The sequence below is a fragment of the Parus major genome, chromosome 3, assembly GCF_001522545.3.
Source record: "Parus major isolate Abel chromosome 3, Parus_major1.1, whole genome shotgun sequence".
NCBI lineage: Eukaryota > Metazoa > Chordata > Aves > Passeriformes > Paridae > Parus > Parus major.
In genome coordinates this window covers 83,394,477-83,406,659 of record NC_031770.1, presented here as the reverse complement: position 1 = coordinate 83,406,659, position 12,183 = coordinate 83,394,477, and the positions used below count along the sequence as shown (strand labels likewise).

General features: G+C 37.9%; 1 protein-coding gene across 1 annotated transcript in view; it reads left to right on the top strand.

Moving 5' to 3' along the window:
* The window catches only part of KCNQ5 (potassium voltage-gated channel subfamily Q member 5), a gene marked incomplete at its 5' end in the record, with an annotated part of 280,876 nt that overhangs the window by 17,674 nt on the left and 251,019 nt on the right, over positions 1 to 12,183 (top strand). The window lies entirely within an intron of this gene.

Sequence of the window (12,183 nt, the reverse complement as noted above, 5' to 3'; positions counted from 1 at the left end):
ATAGTCTTACTAAAATGGAAAAGTATCCAAAAAAAACCGTTTCTGTACTTTTGAAGACTAAAGTTCTATTGAACAGATAATTTTAACTGCATCAAAAACAATTAAGTGCTTAATTGCTTGTGTGTAAATAACAGAGCAAAATCCATATGGGTAGTAATTTAGGGAGGAATTAAGTGCCACAGAGTATAGTATTGGTTTTCCTGAAATACAAGAAATCTATCAATTCCCAGAGCACAGAATCACATTCATCCATTTATTGAAAATATTTCCTCTTAAGAGAGGTGTGTAGAATTTTAAGGTCTAAGGGAAAAAAAAGTGCATTTATTACGCACTTTTTAAATGCATACTAAATTAATATTTTATTATTAATTTTGGTATTTTTATTATTTTTTATTATAAATCTTAATAAAGATTTAAAATATAAAAATATTTAGTCTTCTTTAGATTTGTTTTTTGAGGTCTGCCCCAGTTTTCTTGGCTTCATTTTGAGAGGTGTTGTCCCACATCTGCTATGCTTGGCTGAGTGCTGGCGTGGTTTTCTCTGGGTGGCACCAGTAAATGTCTGTTAGGGTGTGGCTGTGTGTGAATCCAGGCTTGCTTTTTTTCATGCTCATAAGCTTCTGGCTTGCTGATATTATGGTAATCACTTCAAATCCAGGTAGGCAGTCTAGTCTGTAGTGATGTGAATGCATAGGTTTGGGTCACTATGTTTTCACAGTTATGGTTAGTCAGGCCTTTTACCTGTTGTTCATCTTCATTTCTGTATTTTTTTTTTTTTTTTAATAGAGGGTCTTTTGAGTCTTATTTCCCCTACTAAAAATCCTTGGCATGTGATTTCTTTCTTTTGTAAAGCCTTACATTAAAAGTAAAAAGACTCCGTTTAATATGTGCATATTGCAAAATTGTGTTAAATACTTGATTAGATTACTCACTTTCTTTTATTTAAAATACATTTTATAATCCAATTAGGTAGATAATAACAATAAACGAATTCCCTAAAATTCTAGTAAATAACATAGATGACATCTTAAATTTTCAGTAGATGAAAAATGAACTGACATTGGAGACTCCGAAAAATAAAGCCAAAACTGAAATTTGGGGAAATTTCTGGGGCATTTTTTAATTTATTTTTAAAAATTGGTGAGATCATTTTTAGAAAAATATCATTCTAAACCCCATGCACTGTAGTTTTTAAAAACTGGTATTGATGTGAATGAACATTTATCCCTTGCTCTGTAGCTTTCAAAACTTTGACATTCCTCCCATGCTTTAAGCTTTCCCTTCCTTTCTGTGATGTTTTCCTTCTTACCCAGCAGCCATACACTGGATAGGTGCACCAGTGCAATGTGAGCATGTTTAGCTCTTATTTAATGTATATGCTGGGCTATTCCTCATGCTAAATGCATACAGAGGCACCATCAAGTGAATGAGTTCCAATGAATTGCAGACCTGCCTTTAGGTGGACTGTAGAGCTTTTGTACATAAGTATATGTGTATCTGTGTATAAACATCTTGTTGAAGTAGCAGCTTCTGCTCTTGAGGAGAAATGATGGGGGCTTTCCTGTTTCCACATCACTTTGCACCAGAAGTGACTGGCTGCACCTATTCTGTCTTGTACTTGGCATCTTGTACTCTTCTGAGCATCAGGTGATAGTCCTTACACGTATTCCTAGGGCCTTTTGTCCAAACTATCCAAAAGAATGAGAAAACTCTGTTGCAAGCCCATCAGAATGGTGTTTTTTTTATAGCACTAAACTTAAATCACATGTTTTATAACCTACTGTCAAGTAGCAAGCAAACCAGTTCTATTCAGGCCACTTCATCTGGTGTCCTTTTCCCCAAAAATGTGTGTTTGTGGGAGCAGACTGTTCCTGAAGACAAGGAACAAACCAGAGCTGGAGGTTGAACAGCTGAAGTGTCCAGGAGTGTGGCACCCAAGACCTCTTCCTGGCCACCTTGCTATTAGCAGCATAGGCATACCCAAAACTCCACAGAGCATGGTGTAGAAGGGGTGATTGGCAGTCAGAGCTGGTAGAGAATATTCTTTGCCTTGTGAAAATCTGGCATTTAAAAAATTCCATCCCAAATTTCAGAAAAGACTTAGTGTTCCCTCTTTTCTAAATCAAATGTAAAAATATCTCTTAGACAAATACTGTGCTTTTTTTTTCAAATATACTTAGTTTAACTTCACTAAGAAGATGTTCTCACCTGAAATCAAAGGCTTTTCAGACTTCTCAGTATTCCTATGAAGCAGAAATAAAATCAATCATTTCTTTTGATGAAAGTTTGGATACTTGTGGTTTTTTCAGGAGAAATATTTGCTAAAAATTCCCAACCAGGCATTCTCTCTCTTCCCCCCTTTTCTCTGCAGATGACCAAAATGTGGAAAAGAGATGAGGCTCCTAATAGAGATTTCATGTCACATTTTTCATGAGGAGTTCACAGAGGGGAGGCTGATGCTCTTGAGATGAGCTTTTTTCCCTCTGCTTGGTGCTCTAAGCAGCACAATTCATTATTACAAGTACATAACAGAGTTGGGAAGCTGAAGGAAAGAGTGGAGAGACAGGGTGTAAGTACTGCTGAATACTGGTTAAATGTATTAGAGGCTGTAAATAGAGTTTGGCAAGCTGATCTCCAGCTTTAACTTTTAAATCACACACTTCTACCCTTCTAGAAAAGACAAATTATTGTGAAAAAATTGGTGCCTCTTTCTGGGCTGGCTTCTGAAACTTGGTAAGCAAGGGTGCCCTGCCTTAAAACTGTTAGAGGTTGTATGTGTAAATGTGTTTTTCACTCTTTCTTTCTCAGACTCTCTGTCTTTGCTAACACTTTCAGTTTGAATCTTGGTGTTTTCCAGGGCTTCTGCTATAGGGGAACTGAGGACCATGGAGCAGTGCCCTGTTGCAGAGCTAGTAACCACAGCCTGCAGGCTGCAGCACAAAACTGGGCTAGCACAGCACACACACTGAAGAGACTCACTTCAGCCTTTGCAGTTGTTAAGGGCCCAGGTCTTATCCCTCAGGACTGCAAACATGGCTCTGTACTGTGGAATGATTAAAAAACTTTACTGAATCAGCTGCAGTGTCATTGTGCTAGCTGCTCCAGGCTTCTCCTTTTGTCCCACTAGAGATGCAGGCATTTCAGAAGAACCCAGCTAAAAGGAGATGTTTGTCCTTGGTATAGAATCACAGCTTCTTGGAATAGTTGGAATTGGAAGGAGCCTTTAAAGATCATCTAATCCAGTGCCCCTGCAATAAGCAGGGACATCTTCACCTAGATCTGGTTCTCAGAGATCCTGGCCTTGAATGTTCCCAGGGGTGGGACATCTAGCACCTCTTTGGGCAAACCTTATATTTTTTCTTCCTTTTACCTGAAGTCTTGTATATGTAAGTAATATTTTTGGTGCGTATTTTATCCCCCAGCATACATTAAAGAAAGGTGACTGACTTCATATGTATTTCTGCATCTTTACTTAATATTTTTCTACCTTGATAGTTTTTTTTTTCAAAGACCTCTAATCCAAGTGAGCATTTCAGGTATCAAATGCAGCATTTGTGGATTTTATATGAAGGTACAAAATGTTTGGATTGATAAATAATGTGTGTAGTATTATTTTTGTATTAGTATTATACAATACTAATACTAACACTTTTGTGTTAGTATTTTGTGTTAGTATAAAAAACAATTTTGTGTTTTTACTTCTATCTGTGCCTGAAATACTTTTAAGATAAAGAAATCCTTCTACTATGCCACTAATCAGAGGATAATTCAAAGCAAAGTTTCTGCAAGTTAGAAATATTCTTCAGGTTGTTTAACATTTCACAACTCCTGGTTGAGAGAATGCAAATGAAGGAAGCCAGTAAGTGAATACAAATCGATGTTACACACTGGTGTTTCTTCTAAATTTGGCTTGAGGCATTAAATAAGAGCTTGAGAAGCCAGTACAACAACCACTAGCTTTTATGATTCATTTACAGTAGTCACAGTGTTAAGCACAAATGAGTTTGTTGAAGCTATGTTCTTGATAGAAAAAAAAATATTCATAGAGAAAATATGCCCTTAATTGCGACGATGTTTTCCTGTCAGATGCTGCTGTAACGAGGATTTCTTAGATCAGGAAGATAACCTAAAAACTGTAGCATTTTTTTAATGTTATGCTATGAAATACCAATCAAGTGCCATTCATCATTGAGTTCTGGGAAATCTGTGTGTGTGTGTTTGGCTGTTTCTGATTTTCCTAACCTTACTGCTCTCGGTTCATAGTTGTTTCTATAGGAAAACCACGAGGAAGTGCAGCAGGAACCTGTTGATCATCCTGCAGCTCTATTTGCTAGGAACACAGATGGGTGATGACTCTGTACCACTTTGCTTCACACTTCTGCCCACCAATCTGTCCTGCTGTCTGTCTGCCTCCTCAGGTCTTTCAGGTGCTTTCAGTTTGCCATTTGCCATCTGTGTTTCCTTAGTGGACCTCTCTGGAGGCAAGCTGAAGGGAACCTCACTAAGCAGAAACAAGAAACATCCATGAATTTGGTACCTGGAGCTTAGGACATCCTACCACATTCCCATGGACTTTTTAAAAAATACATCATTTAGAAAATATTTGGCAGTTAATATTTCTCCTGATTAAATTAAGATTTTAAAAATATATGTTTGGTTGTTTTTTTTAATTTCTGTGGGAATTTTTATGCCCACTCCAGGTCTTAAATATCTTGTAGTTTAAATAAGCATCTAAATGGGTTTTTTTTAAATAAAAAATATGTAACCTGTTGGAAACCAATTGACTCAGACCATTTCCATAGTTTCTATGTTTGGTCTGTGAAGAATGTTTGCTGTGGAGTTACTGGGATCTCCTTGATAACCTCCTATCCAAAATTTTGGAGTAAGAAAAACAGGTAGGTGATACCCTGCAATATGACTATTCATTTTTTCTTCCTGGAACTTCCTGATGATCCAAACTCTCTACTCTGATGTTGGGGAGCTGGGGAACAATGACAGTTCAAGGTCTCACATTTTTTAAAGATGAGGTTAGAAGCTAGTGCTGGGTATCACCATTTATGGCTCTGGGATAGCACGTGCACTGCACTGATTATTTCATGTAACAAGCAAGGCACAAATAATACCTTGAAATATAGTGTAAGAGAATTGTTAAGGCCACTGAAGCTCCTGGAAGTGCCAGGCAAATGCAGAGCAAACCCTCTTGCTGGGCTTGTCTGGACACAGGCATGGTGGGGAACCTGCTCTTTGGCAAACAGCTATTTCTGCTTTGACCTCTATGTTAAATGAAAAGGAGTTATTTCATCACATTTTGCAGAGGTATTTGGCAGCCACAACCTTACTTCATGTTTGTTGACTGGTTCCAAGACAATGTCGCTTGCTTTTTTCTCCGAGTCTGATTCTTTGCATGTAAAATTTGCAGTTAAAAAATGCAAAAGATGCTGGATGAGTGGAAAACTGCAGAGCCACAGAGGATGCTGAGATGGAGGGGACCCACAAGAATCATCAAACTCCTGGCCCTGTACAGGACACCCCAAGAGTCACACCCTGTGCCTGAGAGCATTATCCAAATGCTTCTTCAACTCTGTCAGGCTGGTGCTGAGATGCATTTCCCTTGGGATCCTGTTCAGTGCCCAACCACCCTCTGGGTGAAAACACTTTTTCTAATATCCAACCTAAACCTCTCCTGACACAACTTCTGGCTGTTCCCTTGGTCCTGTCACTGTCACCAGAGAGAAGAGCTCAGTGCCTGCCCCTCCTCTTCCCCTCATGAGGAAGCTGTAACTGCAGTGAGGTCTCCCCTCAGCCTCCTCCAGGCTGAACAGACCTGGTGCCCTCAGCTGCTCCTCATGCAGCTTCCCATCTATGTGATTTTAATGAAGAGGTAGCCCCTTAAGCAGCAAAATGAGTAAAACACAGCATTATGTCTGTTTTCTGTTTTGGTGCCTTATGATCAGTGCTAGGTCGGATGTTTTTTCTTCTGCTGTGGCCTCATATTGCAGGTTCCTCTTCCATGGATTTCCGATGTGCAGCAGGGGCTGTGTCACATGTGGCACCTTTCTTTGGCACAAAATTTGCATGTAATTTCTTTCCTCTGCCAGGTCATTTATTTTCATTAAATATGTAAGAAGGCAAAATTTTTAGTCAATTCTCCTCTCTTGAGTCAAATTAGAATCAGCTACTGAGCTGAAAAGCCAGATTGCTCTGGGGGGGAACCTGGAGTGGATGAGTGGGCACACAAACCACCTGACTGCAGAAGTTTTGTTTCCAGAAGAATCTGACTCCATTCTGACTACTATCTCATCTGTTACTGAAGAGGAATAAACTAACCATATTCCCAGAAGCAAACAGTATCAGTTTGGGACTATATGGTATGGTTTTTTTAGAATACACTAAGAGCTGGTCCAGGGATAACTGATTTAAATGAATGGGATTGGTAACACTGATTTTATTGTGCCATAAGCATGCATTGTGCTCCTCCAAAAGAGGAGCCCTCTCTCTCGAAAGTTAGCCTAAACAAAATGCAAATCACAACATATTAAAGTTGGCTTGACACTTAGGTTTCACCCAGTGTCTTGCAGCCATGAACAAGGACAGCCTTTCCTTTGAATGAGGGTTCTCCCAGGAAGGTAAATATTAAATACCCCCACACCTTTTATTTAATCCTTAGGGACTAAAAAGATGATTATATGAAGATCAAAATCACAACCCCTTTCTTTTACTAGGCCAGAGAGATGTTGATGTTAAGCAATTACAGTGCATTCTGAATAGTAGCCAGCATTTAGAACTGTTACTGAAGGAAATCTCTCTAAATGAGCTGGGTGGCCACTGGATATTCAGCCAAGGACTGAATAAATAGAGGGGTTGCCAAGGAAGCAGAGTGCAGGACACCACTTGGATAAGGCCAGGTGGATGGGGTGGATGGAGGAGCCATACAGGAAAGGGACTTTGCACCTTCAGAAGCATCCAGAAATTCTCCAACTCCTTAGAGAGCTGATACAACCATGCTCCAAGTGCATTAAATTAGATTTAAAAAATACTTGTGACTGTGTGGAAAAAAACCCTCACTAAATATATATATACATATGTATATAATATAAGAACACTCGCAAGTTGGTTTTTTTTGCACCTTTGTCTTTCCAGCAAAAAGATAGTATCTTATTTTGTTGCCTTGAAAAGTTAGGCTTTTTTAGTCTTAAATAGAGACTTTCCTTTGGGTAACGGTTCTGTAGAAAAATAGTTTAGCTGGTAATGTTTGAACTTTGCTAAATAAATTTGGTTTGGAGTAAATTATTTCAGTTTTAAATCATCATGTTTTAATATCAAGTGTTTTAGAATAACTTTGCTATCTGCAGTACACAGAAAATGCAATATCCTGCTTCAGGAGAATAACATGTAATCATATCTCTCAGTAAAATTTTCATCAAGGCTGTACATGTTAATTAATATAGTCTCATCAGAATGTTGGAGGCAAAGAAAAATCACATATTGGTGACCAGAGAAGTTCCAGCCAAAGTGGCTTTGTTTTTAATTCCGTGGCTTTTACAAAAATGATGGTTTTAAAGTCTCTTTATTTTTTGCTGTTGATTTTTAGGTGTAACCTAGAAATACTTTCTCTCTTGCATTTTCTTTTTCTCTCCCAAATTTAACTCCAGTGGATTCAAAACTAAACTCTTTGTTAACTAATGAGAGCTTTATGGAAGTACATATAAAAGTAATGGATGGGATTAAAATTAATGGCATGAAACAAGAGGCACACATCAATAATCCAGAATGACCGAGTGCCTTAGAAATAAAATGCTCAAGGTTAGCTTCACAGGCTGGTTGATTAGCAGGAATGGAGAGACTGAGTGTATGTGAGCACAGACTGTGTATATTTATAAATTAATTCAATTCTAAACTTGGGAGGTAATGTAAAAGCAAGACTTGGAAACTGAAAAAGCAGCAAGAGTTTTGCTGCATGCCACCCTGTGCCTTTGAATGCCATTACATCTACATGTGGTGAATGCTGTGGAAATTGGTGACAGGCAAAGGCACTGCCCCTTTCAGGTTCCTTGTCTGAATGTCACCAATGCCAAAAGTTTCTATGTGTCAAATGAATTAGATCATACCTGTTTCTAGGTGTGCATCCATTAAAAAAAAACCACCCAAACCAACAAGATTATCAACATTTCTTTTGTCACTATTTAGCAGGATGACTAAATGTTCTAAGCAGATATGTTAAAAAATAAAGTTATATGAAAGCTGAAATGCTGTTTTTTTCCCAAGAAAAGGTCACTGAAAGGCTTGGATGGAAAGGAGACTCTTGGAAAGAGGATGCTTGAACTGGTTTTGGTTGTTTTTTGTGTTTGGGATTTTTTTTCCCCTACTAAAGAAAGAACATAATTGCATGTCTAAAATAAAGAAGAAAAACAAACAACCAAGAACAAATGCCTAGAATTCCTTTTTATTCTGCATATTCTTGTCAATTTTATAATGGAATATTATTTTAACAAGCAAGTTCAGAGCATTTTAAACATAGTAAAGAAAATAAATTGACAGAACATCAATTTTTTAATCAAGATTTTTTTTTCTGCGTACTGATGTTCTTTGAGGGACAACAGTTTCTGAAAGACTTAAGTAACTGCCGTATTTTTTATCAGCAGTAAATGTGCAAGAAGTTAAAGCCTGTGTCTCTTTTAAGTTTCTAAGATTTGTAGAGTTGTAAACATTCTAGCAAAATTTCAGATGCCAACAGAATTCTATTAAAAATATTATTATAAGGTTCGCTATAAAAACTTTTTTCCTATTTGTGTTTTTATTGGCTCTCTGTAGGATATGGGTTCATAACCCAGTCATAATCAGTTCCACTCTGAAATTAGAAATGGGAATGAAGCCACTTTTCCACAAGTTAGAGAGTAAGAGCTGTTTTGGTGCCAGCAAAAATGCGACTAATAATGGTTCTTCCTAAAGATATGAAGTACAGGAGGCAAGGTATAACAGTGGTTATCTGGATGAAATTTGATAAATCATTAAAAGGTATATTGTGAATTAATGTAATTAATTTCTATCCACTTTGGTAAAGTAAAAAAAACCCTGGAATTTTGCTGATTTGTTTTATAATATTTTAAATCCTGTAAAAATATGCCAATATAATTTATATTGCAGTTAACAATTTGTATGCTTCTATCTCTAGAAATTTTCAGGGATTTTTTTTTTTTTTATAATGTAGACTTCTAAAGCAATTTAAGATGAAAACAAATATGAAGAATTGTGGAGCAGCTGTCAATTATTTTGTAGAATGCATGGGGGTTTTTTTCTTCCTGGAATAAAAAACTGGGATTTAAGGAAGTTGGAAAACCAGACAGAGATGAGAATTTGGCTGTCTTAACATGCCAAAATATGATCTTACGGCTAATTTTGTTAGAGTGAGTTTTATTTGCAAGTTCAGTTTCCCTGTTAAGGCAACTGGACAGAAATGCTCCAGTCTGGTTGTGTTGTGGGGAGGGAAGTGGCGACAAATTTAAGCAAGGTATTTTATTTTAATTGCAATGCATGCTGACAATGAAAGGCAAAGGGGTAATTAGAGTAGGAATTTCTGATGCTATGTGAAGGACCTTTCTCGTAGGCTTTTGCAAGCTTGTCTCACCAACATGCAAATTATTGTGGAAGGGATTTGATGGTGTTCTCTGTCAGTTCCCTTGGAACCTCTGTAGCAGTAAAACACTTTTGAAGTAATCAAGGGCCAAACATGACTTTGTACACCATAAAAGATGAAAGAAGTCATTCCCATTCCTTTAAAGCTGAGGCTCCTGAGTCTCTCAACAGGGTGGAGTGCTGAGGGACCTGAACACAAGTTCTAGTGTGAGGACCAAAAATTAACTTGCTTAAGGTGAATCTCTCAATTATTACTCATTTGTAGAAGGATAATTGCTGTGGAACATTGGAGAAGTGATGTCCAGATTTTAATCTACAAGAATAATGACATAGAAGAAAACATTTGCTATCAAGCATATCAAGGTAAATCAATCGTTAGGATTGTATATGTTTGAACTCAATTTTTTTAACTGAATTCTGTATGCTGAAATATTTGCAATCCTTATCTTTTTAATATCTGAAATCTGCATACCAGAACCAGAACCAGTGTTTAGGTAACCTAGTTTATTACATGTTCATCAGTGGGGATTATGGAGATTTTGATTTTAGAACTGTAAATAGAAGAAAATAGACAGACTGTTGCATAATGCTTGCATATAATTGGAATATCTTTGGGGTATGGGTCTCCATGGATGCAAAAATGGATGCAAAAAGATCCATTCAAAAAAAGCCAGATAGTAATTGCTATATATATGTATATAAAGACATGTAATGTTAGGCAATGTCAAAGAAAAAAAATATGCTTTGTGACATGGTGTATTTTGCAATAATCAAGGTATGTTCACATTGAATACATGACAGACTTTCAGTTTTGTTTTTCTTGGCTATTGTGTTCCTTTGGCAAACTTGATCAAAGAATTTGTTTCAGAATAATCAACAGAACCCCAGAAGCTGAGTGGGACTGTGAATCTCTATTAGGTAATGGCTAAAACCATTTAAAGGTTTGAACTGAGATTGCAGATTTGGCTTGAAGCTCCAAGCATGCCCAATATGGAAAAAGACAGTATGGAAAAGAAGGTCAGTTTGATTAAAAACATGATGTTCCAGTTACAGCAGTTGAAGATCAAGTATGAGAGTGGTGGATATCTGAGAGAGCAGACCTGTGCTATTGGTAGATGTTCTGGCTTTAAAGAAACCTGTGAATTGACAACTAGCAAATAGCTGTGCTGAGGCAATGTTGTGTGGTGTGCATTGGCCTGGTTTTATTTCACTACTTTATCCACAGGAAGTCCTGATCTCTGCTGACTGGTGCAGCACAATGCACCTCACCTTCCTTGCTTATTGGTGGGATCTCTTCCTGCTACTTTTCCTAAGTGGCTGCTTTTCCTGAAGACAGTAAAGTCAACTCACCTCCGTAACACTACAGACATTTTTGAGTATGGCCTACAATTTTTCATAGTGTAAATCTTTATATATTCTAGGCATGTTTTTGCTTTTGAAGCATTTGGCTTAAGTCTTATACCAAACCCACTGTAACACTTCCATGCTCAGAAAGCACTGTGTTGAATTTTATGTTTTCTCAACATAAGGGAGACCAATGGCTATATCCATTTTTTCCAGCACTCATTCATACTTGCTACCTTGTTTTTTAATACTCAACACATTTTTTACTGTAGGTATACCTCAATCCCTTTGCTTCTCCCCCAGTTACTGCTATTTCTGCCTCCCTGGCTTTTTTTTCCCCTTTCTTCTATTAACCAAGGACATCTCTTTCTCCTCCTAATAACTGTCATTGTTTTCTATCCACCCTATTTCCAGGGCACCTTAGCATTGGGAGGCAGTGCTCGGGTTTTTTGCATGTCATTTAGTGCCCTCTCTGGCAGTGCTGCTGACTTTTATAAGCTCTACATAGCATGTGATATGAGAAGATACCTGTTGTATGGGTTTTATGGGTGTCCATTGAATCCCAGGCATCTGCTGCAGGAATATCAAAATACTACAGAAAAAAATGGACATGGTCATTTATCATAGGTGGGCATGGAGGTAGTTATCCTGGAGTCAGAGGATTCCACACATTTATCATCATTTTGATGACTGACAGCAAGTGTTTCCAAGCACTGTGAAAGAGCCATTGCTGAGGAAAAACTGATGTGAGCCCCATTCTAAAGTCTGGATCAGACATCTTCTCCTTGCACAAAGTGGGCTTAGAGCCTTGTGTTAAAATGGGTACCTACACTATGAGTAGCAACATGATTCACAGTCCCTTTATACTCCTTGGAGAGACAGCAACATAACTACTGCCTCGATGATGAGCAGACAAAGTGTACAGAATGCATTGCTGGAGAAGGGTGTAAAGGTCAGGAAAACTCAGACTGTCCCTTGCCAAGGAAACAAGAGATGGTCACTGTTGAGGACCATGGCAGCTGATGGTTCCCCCTCAGCTGGTTTGCTGTGTGGTTGTGCAAGCCCTTCTCTGCAGCTGCTTAAGAGTAGTGATGTTTATCAACAACTGGAAGCAGTGACTGTTAATCTAAGTTGGATGTTAGTGGTACAATGAGTGTGTCTGCCAGTCCTGTACCTCTGGAAGCACATTTTGAACTCTGTCTCAAA